Here is a 22,731-nt window from a genome sequence, read left to right on the forward strand (position 1 = left end):
ACAGATCCAGCACCAACCTTTACACTGAGTTTTACTTTCTTCTAGGATTGCATTCTCTCCTCCCCATACATTACTGTTTGATTACTCTTCCCTTTCCAAAACTCTAAAAGCTCACTTTCAAACATTATGCCACTGTAAACTCACATTTAATGAGACCTATATTAGGCCAGGCAATGTGCTAAGTATGTTACAACATTGTCTCCTTTGCAAGGGACATATAGTATTACTATTTCTATTTTACAGAACAGTCACAGAGGTTTCATGACTTGTCCAAATTCATGCAGGTAGTTCAGTTGTTGGAGCTAAGACCAAAGTCTGTGCATTTAACCCTGCCCTGCACTATCCCTGTCCCCCTTTTTTCCCCTTCAATATCAGCATGGAATTTTCTCAAGTTTAAATGTCATTTATATGGCAACCATTTGGAAATATGGCATTCTCCTGTGGTTAAGTGAACCAGGCCACTGCTGACTTGATAAGATCATGTTAACTAAGGCTTATCCAGGACTAACTGTGTGCAAGGCACTGTACGAAACATGTATTTTCTCATTTTAATTCTCACAGTTGGCTGGAGAGAGGAGCATATTCATTATCTGTTTAACTAATGAACATCTGAGGCACAGAGAGAATGCGTAATTGGTGTAAGGTCCTATTAGGAACAAATAGGGCCAGTGTTTAGACCTTGATCATTTGACATCCGGAATCTAGATTTTAATCTCTCAGCCATACAAGATTTGGATGAGTACCCTAAGAAGACTCTACCTCAAAATTTCTCCCCTGTATGCCAGAGTCTGAAATGAGGACCCTGAGACCTTCCCTTGTAGTTAGGTCTTGCTTTTGTTTTCAGGAGCAGAGGGACATTGGAAGTAGCAAGCATCAAGTTCCTTTTACAAAGCCCTGTCAGAATGAAATGCAAAGAGCCACAGGTGAGCAACACCCAGTGCCTGCAATCAACAATGAAAGTGAGGAGCCAGAAGCATCTAAGATCCTGCCACTCCCTTGCTTATAGTCATTCACCAACAGCAATCACCAACAGGATGCAGCCTGCTTCCCTCAGCAAGACAGGGATGGCTTCCAGCATCTGTTTACCAGTTTTGTCTGTTTCAGCATCACACAGGGCAATAGCCATGACATATGACAGACATCTCTTCTTGTCATCACCAGCCTTGCAGCATCCATTGTTCTTTCATCCCACCTAACTTGCAGCCCTCCTTCAAGAAATACCTTGGCCACATTTGCATTAAAACCTTTATTATCCCTTTCCCCTAGTGTGTGTGCCTTGTGACACTTTTGAACATCCAGATAGCACTTGTTCTGAATTGAAATGATTTACAAATTTGTCTCTTGAAAAGCAAGGGGAGTGGTTTAGTTCTCTTTTGCCTCCTGAGTGCTCTTTCACGGACTCCCATGAAATGTTGGGTAAAAGCCAGAATGCACTAAGGTCCCATAGTGCAAGGCCAGGTTAGCAGCTTTGCATTTGTAAGTCTGGGAGAAGGCAGACCTTTGGAAGAATCCAAGGCAGACCAGGGTCAATCTCAGCTGGGATCACTGTGAGGAAGACAGTAGGAAAGAGAAGACTTTAAAGTTCGGAAATTTGCCTGGAGGCCCCATTATCAGTAACTTTTAAACACTGGTCATGAATCAACCCTGTATTTAAAGGTGTACCTGCCTCCCCACCAGTTAGTACCTTCCAGGAGCTTGACCAGTCCTCTTTGCACACCCAATGGGTGGCTCAGGTAGTACACCTTAATCCAGATATTATTGTATTAGATACTTTAAAAGAATCATCTTGTTTAATCCTTTCAACAACCTGTACACATAAGGACACACTGACATATGAAAAGTTAAACAATTTAGCCCCATCACAGGGTTCTATAATCCCCATATCCCTTTTCCAGCACGGTGCCTGTCCTCGCTCTGGGTGGGGAGCACCTCAGGTTCCACGCTGTAGGGCTACGGTCACCTTAACACAACACATATATACTACTTTCTTCATTTGTGCAAAACCCAAGTTGTTTCAGGGCACCTCACACCTGAGAAGAAGGCCAGAAAGAGAGAAGCAGCAGGATCCTGGCAAGGCGAAAGAAGGGAAGGGGCCAGGCGGGAGCGGGCGGGTGCCGGGGGCGGGGCGAGGCGGGGCGGGGCTTCGCCGGCGCGGGGGAGAAGGTCCTGCGCGCCCGCCCTCAGCCCGCGGGGGGAGCCTGCACGCGCAGCCCTTCGCTGACAGCTGCCGAGCGACACCTGGGTCGCGAGGCCAGCGCGCGAGCGAGCAGGGCAGAGTCGACAGGGACTTGCCGGGAGAAGGGAGGCTCGCAGCGCCCTGCACCGAGGAAGGTAACGCGCAGCGCCCGGGGTCCGGGGTTTTGACCCCCCAGGCCGGGAACTGGGGACTAGAAGACGCGGCAGGCGGCGAGATGTGCTCCTGGCCTGACGGCGACTCAAAAGAGCGCACCCGGGTGTTAGTTTTGACTTCTCTGTCCATTGACTGTGTTACCCGGACAACTTTCTTTCCCTCTCTGTGTTTCTGTTCCTCTGTTAAATGAAGGAGTTGGTATAGAACGGTCTTCTTTAGTCTTCTGAGCTCTAGAATGTGAACAGAGTTTTGGCACCTGAGAAGCTTCCTTCCTCAGTTCCCCATTTATTTAAGAGCTACCTCCGGCTACCCAGGCTGCTGGGGTCCCCGGGTGGGCGGGGTGCTGTGGGGCTGTCGCGTTTTGGGGGGTCTTTGACGCTAGGCTTGGAGGCTGACTGGAATAGGCTGCACAGTGACGAACCGCCCTCCGAATGCTCAGGTGAAGAAAATTAGAGCGTTACGCCCTATCTACAGGTGGGGAACGGGCAGGTAAGAGGCTGATGATTTCACCTTTGAAAGTAAGCAGATTTATTTTGCAGCATTCCCCCTACACTAGACTTTGTCCCGCGTCGTGCTGTAAACCACACGAACGGGATTTATCATCTTTCAAGAAGAAAACTGATTGCTTCAGTGACCAAACATAGGGCTCCATCAGCGTATAGGAAATAGTCTCTCTTTGCACCCATTCTGCCTCCTCCTTCCCTTTCCGTTCTCTTCTCTTTATAAATCCCCTTTGAGGGGCTCCACTTCCTGCTGCGATGAAAAGTCCTTATTTTCGTTTAGTGCCGATTTGTGACCCCAGCTGGCAGCTCCAGTTCTGGGTTGTGATAGAAGTCTAGATAAGAACAGACTCTGAATCGTAGCCTGCTGGCACACATAGCCTGGCAAGTCCCTGAGCTTCAGAAATACAGACTATTGAAGGTGGGATGGATTCAAACTCTGTCTAGCTTCCTGTCCCCTTCTTGTCAGCTATTTTTCAGCTAGTATGGTGGCCTCTGCTGTCCACTTGATTTAGCAGCCAGATAGAGGATGGTTGAAAGTTGTTGTGGGTTTCTTAGATATACAGCAGTTCCCGCCCTTCAACTTCTCTCACCTCTGTAGTTTTTCTGTTCCACTTCACCCCTAGTGTGTTATCTAGGTGTGAACAGATTCTAGGACCCCTCAAGCCTGCCCAGGAAGAAGAGAAGGCATGGGGAAGAGGGCAGGAAAATGTTGACTGTCTTTTATTGGGTACTTTCAGGAACTCTTCTGCATATAATGTGTCCTTAATTCTCACAAACTCACATGAGAGGTGGCATACTACACCCCACTTTATGGATGGAAAAACTGAGGCTTAGAAAGATTGCTTCTCTTAGTCCCTTAGCTGGTAAGTTGCATGCATGGCTGGGATTCAAATCTAATATCAAATTCTAAACCCCATGTTTAGAATTTCTACTTTGTGTTCCTAGAGTAATGGTAAGCTGAAATTAAAACAACAAAAAAATGATATTACTGAGCTCTTTCTAGGTGCTTTCACTGTTCAAAGTGTCTTAGAGGTGATATGTCATTTACAGTGCCAGAGTTTTGGTTATTCTAGGGGGAATCAGTGACTGCCTTCCTTTCTCTTAGCAGCAGTTTTGTTCTAGAATTCCTGCTTGATCCAGCCCAGCTGCTAGTGTGTGGGTGGGGCAAGGGCCCTGTTTGCTTTTTCCTAGAAGTGGCTTGGGGTCTAATGAAAGATTAATTGTCCACATCTGATCCGTTAGACCTGACCGTTGGCTTGTGAATGATCCCACTGTCCCCTAGGAAGCCTTTTTCAGGCTTCACTCAATAAACATTTGTGGAGTGAATGAACTAGCACCTTGTGCAGCATGGTCTGCTCCCCTGTTGAAATGCAAGGCAGCACAGGGGCAGTCTGGGCCCTGTCCTTAAAAACTGTAATGCCAGGCCAGGTGGTTCTCCCCTTTGGGTGATGGAGAACTGTGCTCCTGTGCGCGTCCAGACTTCCTGGTAAAAAGTTTGCTGGCACCTGTTTTATAGTTTTTAAAGAAATAGTACACTAGAAGGAATTTGTGTTTGGCTCCCCCTGACCAATCTAACCTGAAAAATGACTTAGTATTGATAAGATCACTCTCTCAGGGAAGGTGAGGAGGAAAATAAGATGGTACTGTTTATCTTAGGACTTCCCAAACTTCTCTATAGAAGAGTCCCTAATGGAAAAGAATATTGACGAGTGCTCCTAGGAGTTGAGATGTAGTTCAGATTGGCTCCAGCAACTTGAAAATGTTTTAAGGACTTATAACATTTTTAAAACTTTGACTTCATGATATGTGGGTCTCAGTTTAAATATGTGAAAAAGTTTTCCTCAAAAATACTTGAGTAAAATTAATGTCCTGGCAGATTGTTTCATATTCTTGGTGTTTGGGGGGATCCAGGTGGAAAAGCAGGGCAGAGTTTTTGGTCTGGGGGCTTAAGAGTATTGTTTGCATTTTCCATTCTCTGGTTCACAGTAACAGAGCTTCTTTACTGCCTGGCAGAGGACACAGCCCTTTCTCTCATTTTTCAGAATAAGGAATATGTTTTAAAAATAAGGTATTCTTTATTATACTCTATTATCAAAACTGTATGTATTTGCTGCAGAAAAAAGGTGAACTATAGTAATAATGAAATACTAATACTACAGAAAATAATGAAAATAGTAGTAATAATGAAAATACTACTACTAGTAGTAATAATAATAATTATTATTATAATTATAAATAAAATCAATACATCTATACCCAGATATAACTGATACAAAACTTGAGATATAGTTTTCCAGATCCTGTCTCTGTGTCTGAGTAAATTTAAAAAAGAATGAATATGGCTCTTAGTTTTGATTGAATTCTTATCAGAGCTAGAGCCATCTCATATTAATTTTGAAAGAATGCAGAGAATGAATTATGAATAATTAAAAGCATCATAAAGGTTAATTCTGTTTCTGAGCCCAAAGTTTTCCACCCCCCATAGTTGCTCTGTGTTGTTTAGTTTCCAGCAGAGACAGGTTTCCATCTGTGGAGCTGCTGATGAAGTTGCAGGGCCAAGCTTTGCTCCTTGTTAAAGTTTCAAATAAAATAGTAAAAGTTGATCCCTAGTATTGTTGATGTGCAAAATTTGAGTATAAAATTCAAAAGTTCATCTGCAAAATGAAGAGAGGTCCCTGAATAAAATTATTGTCCCAGCATCATGTTTTAATCCCTTGTGAACTTGGGTAGCACAAGTTGCATCTCTGAACTGATTTTGTCTTCTCTAAATTGGAGATAATGTTTTAGCTTTTCATCACTGTGACAAAATGCCTAAGATAATCAACTTATAGGAGGAAAGATTTATTTTGGCTTGTGGTTTCAGTCCATGGGCAGTTGCTTTGTTACTGTTGGGCCTATGGCAAGGCAGTACATCATGGTTGGAGTGTGTGGTGGGGGAAACTGCTCATTTAACGGCAGTCAGGAATCAGAGAGGAAGGGGCCAGTGTTTCAATATCCCCATCAAGGGCCTACCTCTAGTGACCTAACTCTTTTCTATGAAGACCCTACCACTTCGCAGTAGTGCCACAGTACCAATGGGCCTTCAGGGAACATTTCATAGCCAAACTATAACACTACTCTACCTTTCTCTACCAGAGTCACATGAAGACCAAATGTCTGGTGAAATTGTTTGTTATTTGAATTGCATGCTAGAGTGTTTACTATTAAAAAAATGTTGAAACATAGAAAGTTGAAAAGCATTGTCAGACTTTATGAAATTCTAGAATCCAACCCTAACATTAATAGGACTTGATTATCATATAAACAACCATTTTAGAACTCTACCCTAAGTTTTCTTCAAAGAATATAGAATTCCTTGGTGGCTAGTATGTTATTCATTTTCATCACAATCCTGAATAGGATAGTTGCACTTCACGGGGTAAAGGCAGGCTTGCCATCCAAGGAAGTTATGGATTTGCACAAGGAATTCCTAAGCATTATCTCTAGTTGCCTTAAGCAAGGCAGAAGGCATGCTAGAAGCAAGCAGTATGATAGCTTGGAAGTCAGTGCCCATTGGTGGGGTGGTGGATGATGAGCATCAGCAGCCATTGGCTTAAGGGTTCTCTCAGGCATGCACCCTGCTCCTGGCAGCTCTGGAGAGAAGTGTGGACCCTGCATTGGGAGGCAGGTGGTTTGGCTTCTACCTCTGCATCTGTCATAGGCAAGTTGCTCAAACTAGGTTCAGTTACATCCTCCCCCAGAGCTTTCCTTTCTTAACTATAAAGTTAGGGATTTGGATTATATGAGGTTCTTTACAGTCTTTAAAGTCTCATTCTGGTTCATTTTTTTAAAATTATTAATTTCTGACCAGATAGAAATCTGGTAAAGAATTATCACATCCAGACAACTCAGGTGTCAGAAAATGTTCCCACTTTCTGTTGCTGTGAGCTTTTGGTGACCCCCTAGTGATTTTTCTAAGGATCTTCTCACCTGACAGCCTTCCACAGATCATTGAGAGGAGTTGTTTCTATTCATTTGTTGCTATTAATCTAAAACCTCTTACAATGTTAGAAGAGAGGACTGTTTGGGGGCAATTTGTGGACAGGTGGGTGTATAAAAATATAGAGAAAGCAAGGATTTTCTGGTAATAAAGCCATGCGTTTCACTGAGTACTTGCCTCTCAAGTCACTAAATAAAGTATTTTTCCTTAGTGTCCCTTGGGCACTTGGCCTTGTGCTAGAACTTGTGTAAAATGTGGGAGAGGCACAAGATCTCATTTTTCAGTGGTCAGCACTGGGGGGGGGAGATGATACAGAACACAGGGGTATGCAGCTGTGGTTAGAATAGGAAAGAGATGAAAAGACCAATTTGGGAAATGATTGAGTCTCTGAACGCTTATATTGTGTAATTTAATGCTGCAGTCTTCTAGCCTGGGATAGTTTCTGGCACTCAGTGGGAACTTAATAAAGGTTTTAAAATTAAATAATAAATAAAATAAAGGAAAGAAAGAAATTAATCGTTCTCTGAAATGAAGTCTTTGCTGAAACATGATACAATGTCCCTCTGATAGTTACAGTGATTTTCTTTATGTCCATTCGACTGCAGAAACACTTCCCTATGCATTATCCCTCATATTGATGATTGAGATAAAAGAAGGTCAAAATAAAAGCATTTCCTAATGTCATACTTTGTAGATACTTTGTACTTATGGGTAGAAATAGATTTGGCTTATTATTTCTAGATGTCTTCTTTCTATAAATGCATCAAAAATGCTTTTGAAGTTGGGATGAATTTAAGATCTAGTAAACAATTTCACAAGTTTGCATTGTGAGCTAAATGGAGAAAGACAGTCAGTCATCACTTGGCTTCTGGGTGAATAGACATTTCTTTTTCCCTTGCAGAAGCATTGTTTTGCTGTCAGTCTTGACAAAACTGACACATGAGCTTCTGATCAGACAGATGTGCTTTGTGCCGCCATTACTCATGGCCACAGGCGCCTGGGCTTTCCTGTCACTGGCTGAGTCACTTGATTAAAACACAGGGCTTTAAGGCTGAGGGCATGGGCTGGATCTCAGACCAGACTGAGTTGCTCAGTCAGAACTGTACCCTGACCATCCCTGTCCCCTCTCTGCCCATGATCTGTGTTGGCAGGAAGACAGCTGTGGCAAGTTGGATTCTTTAAATCAGATTCTTTACCACTGTTGGTTTTCGACTAGTCATTTGCATTTTAGAAGTAAAGGGTTTTAATTTTCAGTTTGGTTGTATTGTTTTAGTTCTTCAATCCTGGGACATGTTCAGGGAGACCTTCACTATCTCCCCAAGTCTGCAACTATTATTAATCTATAATCTCCATGTATGTGTAAAATGGGAATAATCATATCTGCCTCACAAGATTGTTGAAAGGCTTGGATGAAGTCATCTAATGAAAACCAGCAAAAACAGATACTGTTACTAGATGGTTGGCCGAGGACTCACCTTCTCATTCCTATCTGAGTCCGTTTCTTAATTAGCTATACTTTCTGTGTGACATTTGTGGTAACTTGTAAATAGATAAAACAATATGTATTCAGAATGCAATTGCTATAGATCTACTGAACTGATGGCATCTAAGAGAAATAATTGGTCATGTAGGATTCATCTTCCTCAGTTGCTTTAAAAGCATTTTACCTGATTTGGGATGAATTTGGGTTGTTAATGTGACATACTGAATTTTATCTATTTCCTTTTCAGGAATCTGAAGGCAAGTGAATGATACTGATGTCTGACGTTTACTGAGCACTTACTGTGTATCAAGTTATTCTAAGCACTGTGCCTGCCTCAATTTATTTAATCACAATAGTCTATTATTTATGCTATTTTGTTCCCATTTTGTGATGAGGAAATTGAGGTCTAGATAAGTAAGTTGCCTGAGGTGACATAGCTAATAAAAATAAGAACAGAGACTTTTAACCTAGGAAATCTGACTTCAGTGCCCATGCTTTGGATCATCAGAAGATAATCTGATGATCTCCTATTTTATTTGTAGCCTAATAGCATTCTTCTCTTTTGTTCATGAAATCATGAACCTTCAAACTGAGTTCTAGATACAGAATAAGAATTCAGAATTTGACTGTTTAACCACACAAAATAATTCTTGGAAATGAGCTTGTTACAAAACCTTTTTTTTTTTTTTTGTTACAGAGAGATACTAATCATTAAGGAAGCTTAAATATTTCAGGAAATATCTGGAGGTAAACTAGACTACAAAGTGATAAGTCAGCAACTGAGTGGCCTATTTAAGAATCAGTACTGACTGGGAATATAGTAACTAAAATGTTATGGTTAAAAGGCTAAGTAATAGTTCTATTTACATTAGGTAAGTCATATCATTTGTTTAATTTATTTAGAAAAGCAAAAATAGACTCTTCCACACCTTTTTGGAGATGCTACAAATAATTATAAGAACACAGTAATAAACAGAATACTTATTATCTACTGAGTATGTACTATGTGTCAGTTCCTTGCTCATCTAATTGGCAGGACAGCTTTCTGAAGTAGATGATATTTATCATTTTGCTGATGAAGAAATAAAAGCACAGACAAGTTAAGCACCTTGTCCTAGGTCACAGAGTTATTAGTACATGACAAATTAATTCAACTCAGGTTGGTTACTTTGACACAAAAGCCTGTGCACTTTCTACTATGTAGTTCTTTAGAGGAAAGATGTTACGTTTGTGCTTACTGAATCCTGTGTTGAGACATACTATTTGGTATGAGGCTCATAATAGTATTTAAAACTGAGACTATTCCAGGGAACCTAAATATATTTCTATTACCATGAGGTGAAATTTTGGACTTGACAAAATCTTCCAGGAAAAAAAAAATTGGCTCCTCCCAGCACAGTAGGGCCTAAGGAGTTAGCCGCTTACTGATACAGTTAAGAGACTGCTCTGTCTGGGATGAGAGTACCTGAAATGTGACTCTGGAGAACTTGCAAGCCATCTTTCCTTAAGCTCTATTTCTAGAAGATTCCTCACACATTTTGTGCTGGGGCATCACAATTTGACAAATGAGAGGGAATATACTGAAGAACTTGAGTAAAAATAGTCTATCTGTAGATAATAGATTTATTAAAGTCAAAGACTTCTTTATGTCAGTTTCCCTAGTCAGACCACTTAGACATTACACTATTACTATTTTATACAGATTGAGTATCATTTGTCTGAAATTCTTGGAGTCAGAAGTGTTTCAGCTTTTGTATTTTGAAATATTCACATAGGGAGATATTTTGAGATGGGACCCACGTCTAAATAAGAAATTCATTTATTTTCTATACACATTCTACTCATAGACTGAAGGTAATTTTACATAATATTTTTATTTCACCTTTGTTCTGGCTATAGTCTACAACATGAGGTCAGGAGTTGGATTTTCCACTTGTGGGGTCTCATTGACACTCAAAATTTTTGTATTCCAGAACATTTTGAATTTTTGAATTAAGGATGCTCAACCTGTAACATGCACCCTCAAATCCTTTTGAAATAGCACATACCACCTTTTTACAAATGTAGTCACTGTGTTCTTACTAGAATGCTGGGACACTTTGCCAATAACTTTAATAATGGATAGTTTCTAAGTATATTCAAAGGTCAAAAGCTGGAATTATGAAGCACAATGGCCAGAAAAGTGATAAAAGAGGAGCTACAGTGTATTTTTGAGTAATGTCCATGGGCAAGTGTGAATTTGGATGCCCATGTTTCCCACAGAGCCACTTTGAAGTAGAATGAAATTGGCTTTGGAGTCATGTGAGTGTGAGTTTAAACCTTGAATCCACTTACTAGTTATGTCATTGAGCATGTAACTTCTCTGAGTCTGTTTCCTTTTCTAAAAAAAAAAAATTGCTTTACTATCTCATAATGTGGCTACAAGGTATAAATAAGATAAAGAATATATTAATGTGGCTAATATTGTGCTTTATACAGAGTTGCAATTCAGTAAATGTCAGTTCCCTTTCTCTTTCTTTCCTTTTTCTTTTTTCTCCACCTTCCCTTTCTCTTGGCTGCTTGTTTTGGCTCTTGAGGGTAAAAATGGTAAATATAGTGCAATGTGGCCAATGTAGTAAAAATACAGCTTTTTGGGAGATTGCAGAGAGAGCAATTGCCAGGGACAGTTGGGAGGTACAGTTGAACTATACCCATGTCTGAGTAGGGGTTTGCTAAATTGAGAAGAAGGTGAGGTGGAGAGCACAGGTTGAGAGACATTTCACTTTCAAAGGCATAGAGAGAGGAGGGGCATGGGATTCTAAGACAGGGAGAGACCACTAAGTTAGCACATAGGGCTGGTAAGTTGTGGGTGGAGGTTCTGCTAATGTGGTGAGCTGACGACCAAAGGTGAAATCAAGCTAAAGTTTTGCCCTTTTTCTTGGAGGCTGCAAGGAACTCATGGAAGTTTCTAAATACTATGAGTGAAATAATTAAATTACTTTTTAAAGACTATAATACTGCCTAATGTATGGAAGATAGATTTGAAGTTGATTGGCATGCTTACTTAAACCTGTGAGTATGGATAAGATGCTATATTTTAAAGGTTTTTTGGGGGCAAAAGTTGATGATATTTTTAGAGATGGTGCATTTAATTCAAGACTTCTCTAGGAAGATACGTAATGTCTTAGAAAATGGTGACCGTATATACTAATTTATGGACTGGATTACATTGGAGACAAATTATTTCAAAAAGAAAAATGTGTCATGCCTAGAGCTAAGTATATTTACCATTCCAGTGTGTTTTTGGCAGAATGAAACCTTGAGAAAGTGCAAGGCCCCCTTTCATATCTCCAGAATTGAGTTTAAGATTCTAGGAATAGTCAACACCCAGTGAATGCTGAGTTTGGTCACTGCTTGTAGAATTTCTTGTGTTCAGCATGCATTGCTGTGGTTAGCAGTTTCTGAGTTTCCTGGGGGGAGGAGTAGGGAGACTCAGGCTATAAAACTATCTTATATGGGAAATTCTAAGAAGCTGGGTGGCTCTTCACCTCAAGCAGTCAGGATCAGACACAAGTGTGTGTTTATATGTTTCTAGGCCTGTGTTTATGTTTTCCTGAGTGTTGTCTGATTTATTCAGACCAGAGAGAAAAACCTGACTATAACCATAATTCTTTGGGGGAAAGCCATTAGGGAGATTATCCTTGGTTACTAGAGGTGCCTAAATATAAAGACAGTCACTTGCTTCCCCGCAGGAGCCAGCCTATGGCCAGAAGCCAAGGGTGTGGAGGAAATGTGGCTCCACCTGTCAGATTCTGCCAGGCATAGATGTGATCCTACCATGAAACTGAACCCAGGTGTTTGCTTGGTGTGTGAGGAAGTGTGGAGTGGATGGATGTGTTTATCTTTACCCTTCTCTGCAGATCACTCACTGAGTAGCCAGGAACTAAAAGTAAGTTTGGGATGACATTCAGCACATAGGGAGTAAGATGTATATTTTAAACCCTAAAGGTATTCCATGTTGGATTTTGAGAATACTAACCCTTTGAACCTGTCCTCCTTCCTGTGCCAAGGCCCATATTCTTCTCACTTGTATTAATCGAGCCTAGAATTAGTTGTTTAATAGATTCTGGTTTGGTCTTTTTCCTTTGAGAACAAACACCAAGAATGATAAACTATGAGTGGGAATGTTCAAGTCCTTGGAAGTATGTTTGCATGCTTCACTGTCTGTAGGTGCAATGACCCAGTTTTTAAGTTGAACTTAATATCTAAGTATGGCATGATCAGTTGGTCTTCACTGAAAATTTATTGCTATTCTTTTAAAACTATTATTAAATAATGAACATTTATTGATAAAAGGGGCTCTAGTGAAATGAACATTAGATTTGTGGAAGATCTAATTCATTTAATAAACACTGACTGTGCGCTGTTTATTATGTGCCAGTAATTGTTTTAGAGTCCAGTGGAATAGAAAATGTCTACCATTATCATGCAGTGTATAAGCATAGAAGTGGGGTAGCAAGAGGTAGGGGAAAATGAGTGCCATGGTACAGCTTCCTGGAAGAAGTGACACTTTAGAAGGGAACTTAGATAAATAGGAATCAAAGTCAAGAATGGTGGGAAATGTGTGGTGAGCACAGCTTCATGTTCAAAGCAAGGCTAGAGCTGAGGCCAGAGAGATAGGAACTAGTTGATTGATCAGGGAAAGCTTGGTACATTTCATTAAGGAGACTGGACTTCTGTATGGACTTTTATTCCCCTTGGTTGAGCTCTTGCTGACCCTATCATTTTGGAATTCTGCCTGTCCTTAAAGCTGCAGCTTTATGGCAATTCTTCTTCTGTACATCTTAGCCAAGTTTTCTTTTCCTTTGCTACCTAGTTTAGTGTTTGGCTTATACCTCTCTTATGGCCATCATCACATACCAATGTTTGTTATCAATCTTTATGTACTCATCTTCCCTATTGGTCTGAAAGTGCTTAGAGGGCAGGGACTCAGGAAACTTATTTTTTCCTTAATGCTCAGAGCTCATAAGACTGACACAGTATAAGCATGTCAAATGAAAATATTTTTAAGTGCTAAGTTATGTTTGCTATAAGAATTTGGGGGTCAGTAGGTAGTTGTTAATTAGATATTTGGGTGTTTTATATTCCCACTTGAGCAGAAAAGAATTAACATAGCAGGCCCTAAACCGCTTATGCTTAGGAAAAACCTGCTTAGATGGCTGCCCTTGTCTGGCATCTGGGAACTTGGATTTCAGGAGGGTTCCTACTAATCTAAATGATAAGGGCAGTTCAGTGCAGGTCGCTGTAGCTCAACTGTGCAAACAGTATGGTTAATGCTGAGTAGCTGCTTTCCTTCTGGGTGTATAGAATTTGGATACATGCAAGGCAGGGGTTGCCTATGTGGCCAGACCCCAATAAGAACCTTGCACTGAATGTCTAATTAGCTTCCTGGGTGCTAACATTTCACACATGTTGTCACTGTGTGTTGTGTGTCCTGAGTGGCTCCACTGGGAGATACCCTTAAAAGCTCACAATTGGTTTTCCCCTGACTTTACCTTATACCCCTTTTTCCTTTCTTGACTTTGCTTTGAATCCCTTCACTATAAGGAGTCAGAGCTGTCAGTATGACTGTATGCTGTCTTGAAACCTAAAGCAGGTCTTGGAGATCCCTTCAGCACAGCACAAAATGCCACGAATATAGAGCCAAACATTTTTGTTTTTTTAAGTTAGGACTTTGTAGCTATGACTCAGATTACTGGTCTTTCCATGAGATTGAGGCCCTTTCTTAAGATTGTGTATGTGCACATGCAGGAGATGCTAAAGAAGCGTCACGGTTTTTGGTTATCCCATAAGTCAAAACAGATTTCGCCTTTTGGAAATAAATATCAAACTTTGAAACCCCTATCTTTGAGAGTTAGGATCTGATGATCTTTTGGTTTGCAAGCAAACTGAAAATGGGAGGACTCACAAAACAAACAAAAAACTGAACTTGAGTGCAGATTATGGTATGGTGAGATGCATGAGTGGACAGGTATGGTATGACCAGGCAACAGCCAACAAAAACATTTTCTAATGTAACATTTATGTAGAGATTAACAGTTTTTCAAAATGCATTCACATATGATATCATGTAACACTAAATAACTTGGTTAGTAAGTAATATTATCAGTTCACAGATGAAGAAACTATGATTCATAAAAAATTGAATAGTTTACCTAGAGTGATAGGATCAGTTTGAGATAGAACTAGAACTCAAATTCAATTCTTCAAATTGTAAATCTAGATCCAGCAAAACTTAACAACTATGAATTTTTCTAGCCTCCAAATACATTCAGGTTTTAAATTTATTTTAAAGTATTTATTAGTCAACTGGCAGAAATAACAGATATTAGTGAATGAAAGAAGTTAAGACAAGTTGCCTATTCCTGCCATAGGGCATATTGTGCATGACTTGCTTTTTTTTCAGCAACTGCATTTATAATTTGGATAGAAAAAGAAGCGGGCAGGAGAGCTGGGAGGATGCAGGCTCCAGTTCCAGAGCTCATAGTGTTTTGCAGGACAATTTTGAAGCCTTCTCAATTGCTCCCAATAAAATCTGGGCAAGAAAGAGATATTGGAGAAGATTTGATTGCACTTTTTAAAACATCTCAGGTATTATCAGAGTTTTAAAAATATCACTTATCAGAACTAGTTTATTAGAAAAATTAGGGGCAATATTTGCCTTAGATTCACTCTAATTATTCCTTGAAATTGAGGGATGAGTTCCTTGGGGCATTTTTCCTGCTTGAAAATAAGAGGTGCACAGTTTATCTATCATGTTTTTTCATCTATGTGTCACACATCAACTAGTTGTTATTATTTTTTTTCCAGGTACTGGAGATTGAACTCAGGAGCACTCAATCAATCACTGAGCCACATCCACAGTCCTATTTTGTATTTTATTTGGAGACAGGGTCTTACTGAATTGCTTAGCGCCTCACTTTACCTGAGGCTGGTTTGAAGTAGCGATCCTCCTGCCTCAATCTCCTAGGCAGCTGGGATTACAGGTGTGCACCACGGCACTCGATTTTTAACTTGAAGAATTTCTTTAATCATCCCAAACATACCTAGAAGTAAGAAATTAAAGCCATAAAACATAGAGAAGCAAAATGAGAGCTGGGCATGGTGGTGCATGCCTATGATTCTAACAACTTGGGAGGTTGAGGCAGGAGGATTGCAAGTTCAAGGCTAGACTCAGCAACTTAACAAGATCCTCAGCAAAATAAAGAGACCCTTTCTCAAAACAAAGGAATGGAGATATAGTTCAGTGGTTAAGTGCCTCTAGGAAAAAAAAAAAAGCAAGAAACACTTAAAGAAGTTAAATAACACAGGGTAACAGAGATGTGAAGGGGAGGTAGCCCTGGAATTCGAGTTCAGGCCTGACATACAAGTCAGTGCTCTTTTTCTTCCCTGTGCTGCCTGAACACAGTGGTGTGACTTCATGCAATCACAGTCATTCTATCAGCTCTATTAGCTCTATTACATATGGCTAAATCTTATCTGCTACCCTGAGTAAATGTTAAGGCTATTCTGTTGAGAAGTTCAAGCTTCTGGTGCTCAGCTCAAAGTTTTAGAGAAAAAGATTGCCTTGGTGATGATGGTATATGTGTGTGTGCTCTGAGCTCTGTGTTCTTTCCTGGGTCTGATGGGACTCTAGAGTGGCAGCCTTCCTGCTTTCTTCATAGGGTGGCAGATATAAGTGAGGGGTGGTGATGGTGTCTCTTTCAGTTTGTTGATTTCAGAGCCAGCTTGCCTGAAGGCATCCTTTCTGGCAAATATTTGGTAAAATATCATCATCTGTGAATAATCCACCTAATCAAATTTTAAAAGTAGGTAAATATTTTTATATTATAGGACTAAAAGAAAGAAAAGTGGGTGGTTTGGGTACTCTGTACTATTCTTGTTAGTTTCATCCTGAGAAATGTTTTTGTATAATACTTCTTTTAAATTATCAGTACATTGTGCTAAGGAAACAAGGCCTTGGGTTCCAGGGAGTGCAGTGGAAAGTGTTGACCATGAGTAAGTGAATCCTGGACTGGTACAATCCCTGGCACAGACTAGGGACACAACGAACATTTGCTAAATGAGTGCAACTGAGACCACCAGGCATAAGCATCTGCCCTCTTCTGCCCAAAGGATATAGCAGCTCGGTCCTACCTCCCATTAGTGTGCTCTGGCTGGAGATGGGAGGATTCCAATTTTTTTAGGTGAACGTGGGGCCAGACCATCATCATTTAGAGACTGAGACAAACATTTTTTTTTTTTTTTTGGGGGGGGGGACGTGATTTTCTTTGGGATGCTGAGAATTGAGTTAGTTGCGATGGTAATAATAATAATTAATAATTACATAGTATTCTCTATGCACCCATTGCTAGACTAAGTATAGATATATACAAATTCATCTAATCCTCACATCACAGTTTTAAATAAATATTCACCAGTGAGGAAGATAAGTAACTTGCCCAAAGTCATATAGTAACTGGGTATTTGGAAATGTAAATGTCATCAGTTTAGTATAGCCACTTAACTTCTCTTTAGTAATATTATAAGGGAATGGAAACCAAGGCATTTAAAAAGGCCATCTATTTCTTGTGGTTTTAAAAATTATTATTATTAGAAGAAAAGTGCAAGTAAATGATTTCACTTTCCATGAACTCTTGGAGCAGTTCCTGGAAATTCTGCTTTTCTTTTACCTCTATGTAAACCTCAAATTATTATTTATGCTTTTTTTTTCAGAAAGAAATAATAATGTTTGAGTCTTGTTTTTTATATACCCACCCCCAATTTAATGATATCCCCCCCAAATACCAAGCAAATAGTAGAAATCAAACCCAAACAAGCATAAAAGACTGTGAATGCAAGTTCCCTAATTAAGGGATCAGTTCATGAGATGCATGATACCTAATTGGGAATTTGGACACTTTTCAATTTTGTGATATGAGAGTTAATTCTGTGACCTTGAGGAAGTGAGAAGTTTTATTATTCTGTTGTCCCTAAGAATTCACATTTGCTTTTTTGAGTGATTGGAAGATGGAGATTGAGGAACCTTGAGTTCGTTTCTCTAATGAGTTTCACAACATCATTAATTAAAGATAACAGAGCATTAACTTCTGATTTTGATATGTTTGAAGTTGTATTGAACCTATTATTAAATATTTTTAAAATATTAAATATTTTGCAGGGTTCATGTTTGTGTAGAGGAACAATACTGACTCAATCAATGTGGAAATAAATACATGCTTGCCAAATTCCAGTCACAGATCCTCCAACCCTTTTTTCAGTAATAAGATTTTTTTTTTAATCTCTGCAGAACTAAATAATGTGACAGCTGTGGGAACTTGGCCATGGAAATGCCTATTTCTTTGCCTGTTGGAACAATTTCCATGACAGAAAGTGTTGAAACTATGCTGTTGATTTCTAAGGACAGGTTTATAAAACATCAGTTATAAGATAGATCATCTTAAATTTCATAGATACTATAAAATTTGAGGTAGCTAAAACTTTTCTCCATATCTGTCTCTTTGAAACTTTGTAATTCCAAGTCCCTGAGAAAGAAAAAAAAAACTTCTCATCTTTATAACATAGAAATTGATAATAACCATTCTCCAGTCATTTCCTTCCTTTTGGGTATTCATATTTTGAAACAGAGACACAATAAAGGCTCTGAAACTAAGAGTCTTGGAGGGGTGTGTTCATTGACAGATAATTTACTTCTATGATTTCTCTTGTGAAATTATTTTTACTTTTTGGTTTATTGTTTGTAGAAGAAAAAAATAATCTTTTTGGAGGACACAAGGCTCTTAAGGTAATACATTTCATTGAATCCCCATTCAAAGATGTTTTTCATTGGATGAAGTACAGAGTTAAACTACGGGTTAAAAGAAATGATTGGCCCTGTCATGGGAATAGAACTCAGAAAGACAAAGGGACATTTAGCTCTCAGTTGCATCCACTATACTGTCAAGTAGTCTATCCTGAACTTTTCTAGAAGAGTGGGTTTGAGGGAGCTCTTTGCTAGAGCCTTGGTCATCCTTAATTTGAAGATCACACCCAATGGAGACTGGGTTGGTAGCATGGCTTCCTAAGTTATATCATCTTAAATGATTCAGAGTCTAACTTCCTATAGAGCACCAGACTTTCCTGGAGAAGGATCCTACCCTTCATCTAACCTTTTCATCTGATCTCTGACTCTTACTAGGTACATTCCCAAATTCACACATTACAATAATCTCTCCTGTGAAGTTTACCACCTACTAATTGTATGTATACTCCATCTTCTTAGCGATTTGTCAGCACATCAAGGTAATTAATCCTCTTCTCTCGAAGCTTTTGTATTGCTAGAGCAGCTGGTAGAATTCCCAGGGAATAAGGTTTAGAGTCATTGGTCTTTCTCAGATACAAGAAGTTGAAGGGCTGAGGATGGAAGTCAGTGGAAGAGCATTTGCCTACTATGTACATGCCGGGTTTGATCACCAGCACCACAAAAAGCAAAAAAATAGAAAAAAAAATGTTGAGAAAGCAAACAGCTATTTGCTGCACATATTTCCTTCCTTATGAGCTCAGTGTTTAGACAAAGAACCCCACATGCATTACTTCCAACATCTTGCTAACCACACAACTTCATCTGGGACTTAGGCTAGAGGAGAGGGAGTGAAGTGGGCATGAGTAAGAGTCTTCAAGTATGTATTTGAAGAGCTGTTGCAGGCGTGTTGGGAAACAGCTGTCTACTGTGTCCATAATGGACAGTACAAAAGGGAACAACAGATGGCAGATTAAATGGTAATCTTAGATGATAAAGAACTGGTCTGGTTTACCTTTAGAACAGGAAAGGTGCTTGCTTAGGCGTCATCTATCTCAGTCTTCTTTTTGTGGATGAGAAAACATCCACAGTGTGCTATGTGCAGGTCATATGAGAAGTCCAAGCTCACAAAACTAGAAGGCGGCATATGAAGCATTGAATTGCTTTCTTTGGGCTTGCAGTTTGGTGTTTTCTTATAACTCCGTGCTCCCAATCCTTATTTATTGAAAGATTGTAACTGGATTCTTAAGTGCTTTTGAGCAAAACCTGAGGGCTTTTCTTTCTGGAATTTTTCCCCCCCAAAGTCTGGATGATTGTCTTCTGAACAGGTGCAAGTAAAGTGGGAGGTTTTTCTAGAAGCAATCATGAACAAGAGTATTTAATGAGAATTCTCTTTTTGGAAGATACACATTTGCTCACATGAACATTTGCTCTGCTCTTCATCTATTGGCACTAAAGTGATTTCCATCTCCTTGTGTTCACTCTTCTGCTGTGGAATTATGATCTGGCAGGAGCTGCCAGCACCACAGGGTGCATCTCATGTTCCCTAAATAGACAAGCAAGAATCTTCAAGTTTGTTCTCTATCTCCCAGGGGTCATAGGAAGCTGTTAGGAGCTGTCCCTGGAATGCAGATGAATTTAGAATGGAAGAGAAGGCACAACATTTGGCAGATAGTAGGAACTTACTAAGTCATTATTAAACAAATGGATTATGATTTTTTTCTTTCTTCCCATTTATAGAGCTGGAAGGAATCTAAAGACAAATTCCGCTTAACCTCTTCATTTTATGGGTTGAAGCAAGTAAAATATAGAAATGTTAGGGGCTGTCCTTGGGGCTAGGATGGTGCTATTTTGTCTCTTAATATTACATTGGATTAAACAAGTGAAATTGCTACTTATGTGGGTCAAATTAGTTGTATATTGACAATTTTTATAATAGCCCCATCTAATATATTTTGAAGGATCTGTACTATATACATTCCTGTTTCAACAACAGCGTGGATAACTTTGGTCTTCTCTTTCAAGTAAGCAAATAGTAGTGTAGCTTAGTGTTGAAATTGAGAAAACTGATTCTGAATCAGTGAACCTGGATTTACATTTTTTCTAAGGAAATTTCTTCAATCTATAAAATAAGGATAATATTATGTGCATCACTCTTAAAAGATGATTTTAAAGATTGAGATGATTCTTTGAAGAGCTTAGTATGGCTCCTGGCACATAGTAAGCACTTAATAAATATATTCTATTGTTAATTGTATTAATAAGGAAGGAAAAAAAACTCATCAAGCTTTAAAATTTTATAATACTTTTGGAAAGCACATTCCTCTTTTCTGAGATTTGTAGGGTTTGCCACACCTTCATTGTGTAACATGAGCATATCTTTACATTCCATTTCTTATGCTTCTGCGAGTTTTACAGTGACTACACTTGGAATTCTATTTTTGAGACCTTTTCTTTGATGATGTTTGTGTGCCATGCAAGATTATTAATTAGAAGTAAAGCAGACAAATGAGAGCATGCAGAATTGGCCCACAAGCTCCATAAAGGGAGGGGACGTTTATGTCCACATCGTTGTTATGGATGATCCCTCCTCAGTTTCAAGCAGAGGCCAGGTGTATACTTATGACTCAAAATGTTGTTGCCTGATAGGCTGACTGAGTTAATATATTTCTTAGAAACTGGACCCTGAGACCATACTCTGTTTGTCCATCCCTACCTCATGGGTCAGCAAATATCTCCACTGCCTGGGCTCAGAGATATCCAAATGTAAAGTATTTGTCAGAGAGTACCTCATGATCCAGTGACACATCGACAGCAAATATATCTTCAGACAGCTGTACACTTGAGGGAAAAGTTACCACCCTTGGGCAAGAATGGACTAAGGCACTCCCAGTCCTGAGAAGGAAGCAATAGACCTATCCTGAAAACAAATAGCTTCCCTAGCAGGCAAAAATAAACAGAAGTTCTCACTCCTTCCTTTCTGTGCCTCTGGCCTGCCATTCTTAGCGCTCAGCAGATTTTCTTCTTCCTCTAGAGTCTATTCTGCCTGTGGACAGAACTACTGCATGAAACCATAGAGAAGGAGAGCAAGCTCAAAACAAGCCTTCTCATGCAGTGATGTGGAGGGAGAGGTGCTTGTAGCAGCTTGTCCTAATTAGAGCTACCCATAAATGTCTTAGTGTCTTCCACTTGAATGTGTCTTTCCCATCTATTCCATCCTCTATCTACATTTACTTTATCCCCGTGACTTTTGCCATTGTAAATGTAAGCAAAGTTTTACCTTTAGGGGAGGGTTAATACTGAATAAAACACTGGTTATTTATTGAAAAGACATAAACCTATTAAGGATTGGCCACACTCTTCTGAACTATGATGTGAGTATTAGTGCCTGGAAGTGTCTATGGAAGGGTGAAGACATTTATTGAGCATCTGGTGAGGCTGGCATAGAGCCTAGCCTTTTGGGAATACCATGTCTCTTCCTTGTAGCTTCCTTGCAAAAGTAAGCATTGTCCTCCATTTTACAGATGGGAAATCTGAGATTCAGAGAAATTAACTACATGAGATCACACAACAAATAATTAGTGCAGCATTGTGACCACAACACAATGTGTAGTAGCTACAGTGGGAGGCTCAGGTGAAGATAGCCTTTAACTTCTATACAGGCCTGTGAGGCAGATGAGTACAGCTATTACTGATCTTTTGAAGCTGAGAAGATGGGGGAAAAAGTATTACCAGTTTCTGATTTACCCAGTTTTATGAGTAGGACCGTAATCATTCATTCCTTCACTTATTCATTTATTGGTTAAAATACTTTTATTCAGACTCTAGTTTCAGTACTGTGTTTGGCACAGAGAGGGTATCATGCAAATATGGGCCTGGCCTTAGGAGCTTTATTTTAGATAAGGAGATAAGAGAAATATTTGTTCTTTAGAACAGGAGTTAGACTGCATGATAAAAACATGGGTGCACTGGGAGTTTAGAGGTGGGAGAGATGGCAGTGGTTAGGAAAGGTTCTGAGTGTTAACCACTGCTCTCCCTCCCTAAGCCCTCTCAAATTAGTGGAGCTGGTGATGATAAAGGAGAGATTGCTTTAGGATTTTTTAAAAGTTAATCTTTTATTTTGAGTTAATTACAAATTCTTATAAAGTTATAAGAAATGATGCATATCCATGTACTTTCTACCCAGTTCCCCCAATGATAACATGTTGCACAACTCTAGTATAATATAACTGAGATATTGACATAGATACAATCCAGATTTCTCCAATTTTATAGATACTTATGTTGGGGCCAGGAGAGAGCATGCACCTGTGTGCATTAAGTTCTATTCAATTTCAGCTCATGTATCTACCATTGCTGGCAAGATATCGGCTGCCCATTATCACAAGATTCCTTTCTGTTGTTCCTTTATAACCATACCTACTTCCCTCCCACTTCCCTAACATCAACCTTAATCCTTGGCAACTGCCAGTCTATTACCCATTTTTATAATTTTGCTCTTTCAAAAATGTCATATAAGTAGAACCATACAACATGCAACCTTTTGGAATTGGCTTTTTATATTCAGTATAATTCCCTTGTGTTCATCCAGGTTGTTGT

General features: G+C 39.5%; 1 protein-coding gene across 11 annotated transcripts in view; it reads left to right on the forward strand.

The window, feature by feature from the left end:
* The first annotated feature begins 2,183 nt into the window (after positions 1-2,183).
* Sytl2 (synaptotagmin like 2) overlaps positions 2,184-22,731 on the forward strand; it is a 110,996-nt gene continuing 90,448 nt past the window's right edge. For 10 of the 11 annotated variants that reach the window (XM_058577401.1, XM_058577404.1, XM_058577403.1 and 7 more), the window contains exon 1: positions 2,184-2,331. The gene's annotated coding sequence lies outside the window, so the exon portion shown is untranslated. Of the gene's footprint in view, positions 2,332-3,590; positions 3,717-22,731 lie in introns of all 11 variants that reach the window. The other variant, XM_058577402.1, reaches the window with a different exon arrangement.

This window comes from Marmota monax, unplaced genomic scaffold (genome assembly GCF_021218885.2).
Source record: "Marmota monax isolate L192 unplaced genomic scaffold, Marmota_monax_Labrador192_F-V1.1 WCK01_AAM20220418_F8-fsc00096, whole genome shotgun sequence".
Classification (NCBI taxonomy): domain Eukaryota; kingdom Metazoa; phylum Chordata; class Mammalia; order Rodentia; family Sciuridae; genus Marmota; species Marmota monax.